This window comes from Microcebus murinus, chromosome 1, assembly GCF_040939455.1.
Source record: "Microcebus murinus isolate Inina chromosome 1, M.murinus_Inina_mat1.0, whole genome shotgun sequence".
Classification (NCBI taxonomy): Eukaryota; Metazoa; Chordata; class Mammalia; order Primates; family Cheirogaleidae; genus Microcebus; species Microcebus murinus.
This window is the reverse complement of record NC_134104.1, coordinates 70,289,627-70,298,115: the sequence shown is the minus strand read 5'-3', so window position 1 is coordinate 70,298,115 and position 8,489 is coordinate 70,289,627. Positions and strand designations below refer to the sequence as shown.

At 44.0% G+C, this 8,489-nt stretch overlaps 2 pseudogenes; both read left to right on the top strand.

The window, feature by feature from the left end:
* Positions 1–777: 777 nt before the first annotated feature.
* Positions 778–1,689, top strand: LOC105879748 (small ribosomal subunit protein uS5 pseudogene; annotated as a pseudogene).
* Positions 1,690–4,236: 2,547 nt separating this feature from the next.
* Positions 4,237–4,374, top strand: LOC142874857 (uncharacterized; annotated as a pseudogene).
* Positions 4,375–8,489: the final 4,115 nt, after the last annotated feature.

Here is an 8,489-nt window from a genome sequence, read left to right as displayed (position 1 = left end):
TTGAATAACTGGGGATATAACCTAGAAAAGTTGACACATAAAAAGACCACTGAAGGTCCGGGCATGGTGGTTCATACCTTGTAATCCCAGCACTCTGGGAGGCTGAGGCAGGAGGATCCTTTGAGCTCAGAGTTCGAGACCAGCCTGAGCGAGACCCCCATCTCTACTAAAAAAATAGAAAGAAATTAGCTGGATAACTATATATATATATATATATTAAAAAATAAATTAGCCAGGTATGGTGGTGTATGCTTGTAGTCCCAGCTACCTGGGAGGCTGAGGCAGGAGGATCGCTTTAGCCCAGGAGTTTGAAGTTGCAGTGAACTATGATGACACCACTGCACTCCAGCCTGGGTGACAAAGTGAGACCCTGTTGTAAAAAAAGAAAGCTAGGCAGGTGTGGTGACTGACACCTGTAATCCCAGAGGATTGCTCCAGGTCAGGCGTTGGAAACCAGCCTGAGCAAGAGCGAGACCATCTCTACTATAAATAGAAAGAAATTAATTGGCCCACTAATATATAGAGAAAAAATTAGCCAGGGATGGTGGCGCATGCCTGTAGTCCCAGCTACTCTGGAGGCTGAAGCAGAAGGATCACTTGAACCCAGGAGTTTGAGGTTTTATTTTTTTTTTTTTTTTTTTTTTTTTTTCTCAGGCAAGTGACAGACTTGAAGAGGTTTTATTTTAAATAAATAAAAGTGTATATATTTTAAAAAAGCTAAAGACCATTTATTTTTAAACACCCTTATATTTATAAAGACCCTATATTTAGCTTCTCTGGGAAAACACCAAATGGTGGATCACGCCGGTGCAGTGGGAGGGCCCGGAGGCCCCGGGGGCCCTGGAATGGGAGGCCGCTGTGGCTTCCGTGGAGGCTTCCGCAGCGGCATTCTTGGCCCTGGGCGCGGGCATGGTCGGGGCCCGGGCCGAGGTTGCGGAGCTTGCGGAGGCAAGGCCGAGGACAAGGAGTGGATGCCCGTGACCAAGCTGGGCCACCTGGTTAAGGACATGAAGATCAAATCCCTGGAGGAGATCTATCTGTTCTCCTTGCCTATCAAGGAGTCTGAGATCATTGATTTTTTCCTGGGAGCGTCTCTCAAAGATGAGGTTTTGAAGATCATGCCAGTGCAAAAGCAGACCCGCGCAGGCCAGCGGACCAGGTTCAAGGCGTTTGTTGCCATTGGGGACTACAATGGCCACGTTGGTCTAGGTGTCAAGTGCTCCAAGGAGGTAGCCACTGCCATCCGAGGGGCCATCATCTTGGCCAAGCTCTCCATAGTCCCCGTGCGGAGAGGCTACTGGGGGAACAAGATCGGCAAGCCCCACACTGTTCCTTGCAAGGTGACAGGCCGCTGTGGCTCTGTGCTGGTGCGTCTCATCCCTGCCCCTAGAGGAACTGGCATTGTCTCAGCCCCTGTGCCCAAGAAGCTGCTGATGATGGCTGGTATCGATGACTGCTACACTTCAGCCAGGGGTTGCACTGCCACCCTGGGCAACTTCGCAAAGGCCACCTTCGATGCCATCTCCAAGACCTATAGCTATCTGACTCCTGACCTTTGGAAAGAGACAGTATTCACCAAGTCTCCCTACCAGGAATTCACCGGCCATCTTGTCAAGACCCACACCAGAGTCTCTGTGCAGAGGACCCAGGCTCCAGCTGTGGCTACCACATAGCATTTTTATATGAGAAAAATAAGTGAAATTAAGTCTGTTAAAAAAAAAAAGACCCTATATTTATAAAGACCCTTATAAATATAGACATAAATATTAACAAACTATTAGCAAACCAAGTCCAGCAACATATGAAAAGGATTTTATACCATGACCAAGTGGGATTTATTCCAGAAATGTAAAGCTGGTTTACATATGAAAATCAATAAATATAATAAACCATATTAATAGAATTAAGGAAAAAAAAACAAAGGATCCTATCAATAGATGCAAAAAAAGTATTTAATAAAATCGAGGCCGGGCGCGGTGGCTCACGCCTGTAATCCTAGCTCTCTGGGAGGCCGAGGCGGGCGGATTGCTCAAGGTCAGGAGTTCAAAACCAGCCTGAGCAAAAGCGAGACCCCGTCTCTACTATAAATAGAAAGAAACTAATTGGCCAACTGATATATATATATAAAAATTAGCCGGGCATGGTGGCGCATGCCTGTAGTCCCAGCTACTCGGGAGGCTGAGGCAGGAGGATCGCTTGAGCCCAGGAGTTTGAGGTTGCTGTGAGCTAGGCTGATGCCACGGCACTCACTCTAGCCTGGGCAACAAAGAGAGACTCTGTCTCAAAAAAAAAAAAAAAAAAAAATCGAATACCCTTTTATGATTGAAAATAGGAATAGTAGGAATAGAAGGGAACTTTTTTAACTTGATAAAGGCCATCTATCAAAAACCCTCATCTAACATCATATATAATTGCAAAAGACTGGAAGCTTTCTCCTTTAAGATCAGGAACAAAATAAGAATGTTTGCTCTCTAGGGCCAGGCGTGGTGGCTCACGCCTGTAATCCTAGCACTTTGAGAGGCCGAGGGGGGCGGATTGCTCAAGGTCAGGAGTTCGAAACCAGCCTGAGCAAGAATGAGACCTCGTCTCTACTATAAATAGAAAGAAATTAATTGGCCAACTGATATATATAGAAAAAATTAGCCGGGCATGGTGGCACATGCCTATAGTCCCAGCTACTCGGGAGGCTGAGGCAGAAGGATCGCTGAGCCCCGGAGATTGAGGTTGCTGTGAGCCAGGCTAATGCCACGGCACTCACTCTAGCCTGGGCAACAAAGTGAGACTCTGTCTCAAAAAAAAAAAAAAAAAAAAAAAAAAAGAATGTTTACTCTCATGACTTCTATTCCATAGTGTACTAGAGGTTCTGGCCAGGGTAATTAGTCAAAAAGGCAAATAAAAGTAGCAAAATTAGAAAGGAAGGCGTGGCCGGTCACTGTGGCTCATGCTTGTAAACCTAGCACTCTGAGAGGCCGAGGCAGGAGGATCAATCGAGGTCAGGAGTTCGAGACCAGCCTGAGCAAGAGTGAGACCCTCCACCTCTACTAAAAAATAGAGGCCAGGCAAGGTGGCTCAAGCCTGTAATCCTAGCACTCTGGGAGGCTGAGGCCGGTGGATTGCTTGAGGTCAGGAGTTTAAAACCAGCCTGAGCAAGAGCGAGACCCCCGTCTCTACTATAAACAGAAAGAAATTAATTTGACAACTAATATATATATATATATATATATACACAAAAAAATTAGCCGGGCATGATGGTGCATGCCTGTAGTCCCAGCTACTCAGGAGGCTGAGGCAGGAGGATTGCTTGAGCCCAGGAGTTTGAGGTTGCTGTGAGCTAGGCTGACGCCACAGCACTCACTCTAGCCTGGGCAACAAAGCAAGACTCTGTCTCAAATAAATAAATAAATAGAAAGAAATTAGCTGGACAACTAAAAAAATATATATATATATATAATTAGCCATGCATGGTGGTGCAAGGAGGCTGAGGCAGCAGGATCGCTTGAGCCCAGGAGTTGGAGGTTGCTGTGAGCTAGGCTGACGCCACGGCACTCCAGCTCAGGCAACAGAGACTCTGTCTCAAAAAAAAAAAAAAAAAGAAATTCATCATGACAGCTATGTAGGTAGGTAGGTAGGTAGGTAGGTAGATGATAGATAGACAAAGATATATAGATTCACACTTTGCTCACTTACATGAGATGAATTAAAGGCATATCTGCACTTGGTTACAGCCACTAAACCAGAGCTGCTTCCATCTTAGTTTACATAAAAAGCACTTTCTGTTCTATTATCTCATTTGAGCCCAATGATCCATTAAAAATGAAATAATTATTATTCCAATTTTTTTTTTTTTTTTTTTTTGAGACAGAGTCTCACTTTGTTGTCCAGGCTAGAGTGAGTGCCGTGGCGTCAGCCTAGCTCACAGCAACCTCAAACTCCTGGGCTCGAGCGATCCTTCTGCCTCAGCCTCCCTAGTAGCTGGGACTACAGGCATGCGCCACCACACCCGGCTAATTTTTTATATATATCAGTTGGCCAATTAATTTCTTTCTATTTATAGTAGAGATGGGGTCTTGCTCTTGCTCAGGCTGGTTTTGAACTCCTGACCTTGAGCAATCCGCCCGCCTCGGCCTCCCAAGAGCTAGGATTACAGGCGTGAGCCACCGCGCCTGGCCTATATTATTCCAATTTTTAAACAAGGACATTGAGGGCCACAAAATAAAAACGATCAATTTCAGTACTATCGATTCTCGGCCTTTTGGCTAAGATCAAGTGTGGTTATCTGTTCTTATCAGTTTAATTTCAGTACTACACAAATTCAGTGTTGTTCCTCTCACGGCTAGGAAGTGCCTCTGTCTCTCTATCTCTATATAACCCTCTGTCCTTCCCTAGGTGATCCTCCCTAAGGGCGGAGTCCTATAAAGCCAAAGACAGTCTTCTAAAGTGCCCACAACCAGTGTTTAACAGAGTCAATCACTAGCAGAGGGATTACTCCTTCCCAGATTACATTGTACTTTAAATCTAATTCAAACTCACAAATTTCCTTTGGGTATCCTGTTCACAGGGAATGCCAGGGGTAGAGAAATGAGTTACAGGACACAAGTAGGAAACAATCCATCAAATCCAGAAGTGAGAAGGTTGTATAAGACAACTGGTCTGAACTCTTCCTAAGAGTTATTATCATGAAAACAAATAGTCAAAAGACAAAAACCATGGAGAGACTGTCTCGGAATAAAACAGACTAGCAAAACATAACCAAATGCAATATTTGAACTCTGATTGGATCCTGGAAATATATAATAGGAATTCTTAGAATAAAAGGAATTAGAATATGACTGCATATAAAACTGTGAAATCAATTTGTGAAAGTTATAAGAATCAAAATGGAATCGCCTCTGTTTAAAAAAAAAATCCCTGACAAATAGAGTCAAAGAAGGCTATGAAGAGAGGGTTCTCATGCATAAGTGCCCAATAACAAAAACTATCACAAAAGACTGCAAAAACCAGCAGCTTGCACAAAGGCCATTGTTGCAGCATTACACAAAAAATACTTCTATGAGGACATCTGCCCGGCAACTGCCTGTCCAATTCTCGGATGGGTGTCACTCTTGTTACTGATCTTTGTAGCCAAGGAAAATTATTTCAAAATAATTATGAGATCCTCCTCATTTTTCCTTTAAAAATCTTTGCCTTTCTTTACCTCCCCTAAATACACACATAGTTTACTATGCATGTGTATTCTCATTGCAGCGACCCACACCTAAACTCTCTGATTGTTATTTATGTTAACAAGTTTCAATTTTCTTAAATGTGATAATAGGCTTGTGGTATAATAGGGAATTGTTCTTATTCTTAAGATATATATGCTAAAAGTATATTGGGATAGAGTGTCATGATATTTGTAACTTTCAAATGAGTCAACAATAACAAAACAAAGATGACTGATAGATAAAGTAAATATAGTAAAATATTTATATGCTAAAAGTATATTTGGATAAAGTGTCATGATATTTGTAACTTTCAAATGGGTCAACAATAACAAAACAAAGATGGCTGATAGATAAAGTAAATATAGTAAAATATTAACATTTAAAAAAATTTAGGCCGGGCGTGGTGGCTCATGCCTGTAATCTTAGCACTCTGGGAGGCTAAGGCGGGCGGATTGCTCAAGGTCAGGAGTTCGAAACCAGCCTGAGAAAGAGCGAGACCCCGTCTCTACTATAAAATTAAAAGAAATTAATTGGCCAACTAATATATATATAGAATAAATTAGCTGGGCATGGTGGCGCATTCCTGTAGTCCCAGCTACTCAGGAGGCTGAGGCAGGAGGATTGCTTGAGCCCAGGAGTTTGAGGTTGCTGTGAGCTAGGCTGACGTCATGGCACTCACTCTAGCCTGGGCAACAAAGTGAGACTCTGTCTCAAAAAAAAAAATTTAGGGCCGGGCGCTGTGGCTCACGCCTGTAATCCTAGCTCTTGGGAGGCCGAGGCGGGCGGATTGCTCAAGGTCAGGAGTTCGAAACCAGCCTGAGCAAGAGCGAGACCCCGTCTCTACTATAAATAGAAAGAAATTAATTGGCCAACTGATATATATAGAAAAAATTAGCCGGGCATAGTGGCGCATGCCTGTAGTCCCAGCTACTCGGGAGGCTGAGGCAGAAGGATCACTGGAGCCCAGGAGTTTGAGGTTGCTGTGAGCTAGGCTGACGCCACGGCACTCACTCTAGCCTGGACAACAAAGCGAGACTCTGTCTCAAAAAAAAAAAAAAAAAAAATTTAAAGGTAAGATGTACAGGAGTTTGTTGTGCTAATCTTCAATGTTTCTAAATGCATGAAACATTTTCATAATAGAAAGTTCGGGGGGAATTAACAAGCGTCCTTAATGCAGGGATTCTGAATCAGTGGCCCATGGCTCACCTTGGGGAGAAGTTGGGGGTCTATGGTTGTGCTTCAAGGACTCTGTGAACTCCCTACAACATTAGCAACTTCTGTGTGCATGTTAGCTCTATGTTTCTCAGGGAAAACACAGAGAATCCTACGTTCTATGGGAAATATAAGCAGTAGGACTGAGTATTGTTGGGGGTCAGGGGAGGGAGTTGTGGTACTAAATGGGGTGGTCAGGACAAGTCACACAGAGAAGGTAGGACCTGAGCAGACTTGAATGAGTGAGGAATCTCAGAGATTCTGTAGTTCTTGTCAGACTTTTTTCCAAGGGGTCCCAAGACTCCAGAAATGCTGATGCCTTGAGGCTTGTCTGGGATTTTAGGTCTGGTGGTTGCAGATGTGTGAGGTTTTTGGACTGCAAAACATTCATTTCCCTGCTGTTCAAATCACGTTGGAGACAGCTGCCTAAAGTCATAGGCTCTTTTTTTTTTTTTTTGAGACAGAGTCTCACTTTGTTGCCCAGGCTAGAGTGAGTGCCGTGGCACCAGCCTAGCTCACAGCAACCTCAAACTCCTGGACTCAAACGATTCTCCTGCCTCAGCCTCCCGAGTAGCTGGGACTACAGGCATGCGCCACCATGCCCGGCTAATTTTTTCTATATATATTAGTGGGCCAATTAATTTCTTTTTATTTATAGTAGAGACGGGGTCTCTTGCTCAGCCTGGTCTCTGAGCTCTTGCTCAGTCTGGTTTCGAACTCCTGATCTGGAGCAATCTGCCCGCTTCAGCCTCCCAGATTGCTAGGATTACAGGCGTGAGCCACTACGCCCGGCCTGTCATGGGCTCTTAACATTGAAAAGCGCCATAAGAATAATCTAGTTCAACCCTGGAGAGAAGCTCTGAAATAGGCCTTGTCCAAGGTCAGGCAATTAACTTAGTGGATGACGGAAAAGCAAAGTCCAGGTCTCCTGATTCCCAGGTCTCCACTCTGCTTATTCAAAGAACCAACTCTGTCTGTCCAGTTGCTTGACTTCTTCCAGTTCCTATATAAACTGGAAAAGCCAGTAGAGTTCGTTCGAAGGCTACAAAGTATTGCCTGATCTACTTCCCCTCTCCACTTCCTTCTCTGACATCCCCTCCTCCTATCCTACCTGGGCTGGCTCCTCACTTGCTATACCATCTTCTTTGGGTTCTGATATAGCAAGCTAGCAAGCACGTGCCACCTTATGGCCTTGGCTTTGGCTGGTCTCTCTCTTTGTAGGGCTATTCCTCCCAAGACGTGCTTGGCTAACTGTCCCATCCTTGTCAAGTCTGCTCAGGTCTCACCTTCTCTGTGTGACTTGTTCCGAACACTCAATTAAGTACCACAACTCCCTCTCCCGACCCGAAACAATATTCGGTCCTACTGCTTATATTCCCCATATTACCTGTCACTGTCTACTACCCTAAGCAATTTCTTGTTTGTCATGCTTTTTTTTTTTTTTCAAGACAAGAGTCTCACTCTGTTGCCTGGGCTAGAGTGCCATGGTGTCAGCCTAGCTCACAGCAACCTCAAACTCCTGGGCTCAAGTGATCCTCCTGCTTCAGCCTCCCAAGTAGCTGGGACTACAGGCATGTGCCAATATGCCCGGCTAATTGTTTCTATATATTTTTAGTTGGCCAATTAATTTTTATTTTTTTTTTTATTTTTTTTTTTTTATTTTTTTTAGTGCCCTGGTTCCACAGAAAGTTTTTATTTTTTTTTAGTAGAGACAGGGTTTCGTTCTTGCTCAGGCTGGTTTCTAACTCCTGACCTTGAGTAATCACCTGCCTCGGCCTCCCAGAGTGCTTACAGAGATTTACAGGCATGAGCCACCTCACCTGGCCTGTCATGCTTTTTATTTATTGTCATTTTTCCCCATTTGAATATAAACTCCACAAGGGCAAAGATCTTTGTATTATACACTGATGTATCCCAAGTGCCTACAGCAGTCCCTGATGCAGAGAAAGTACTCAATACTGAAAATTTTTGCTAAATAAAAGAATGTTCTCTCTGTGCAAATAAGGACATAATTTCAGCTTAAGTCATGATAAAGGAGACCTCAAAGAACTCTGAGAGGCTGAGGCAGGCAGA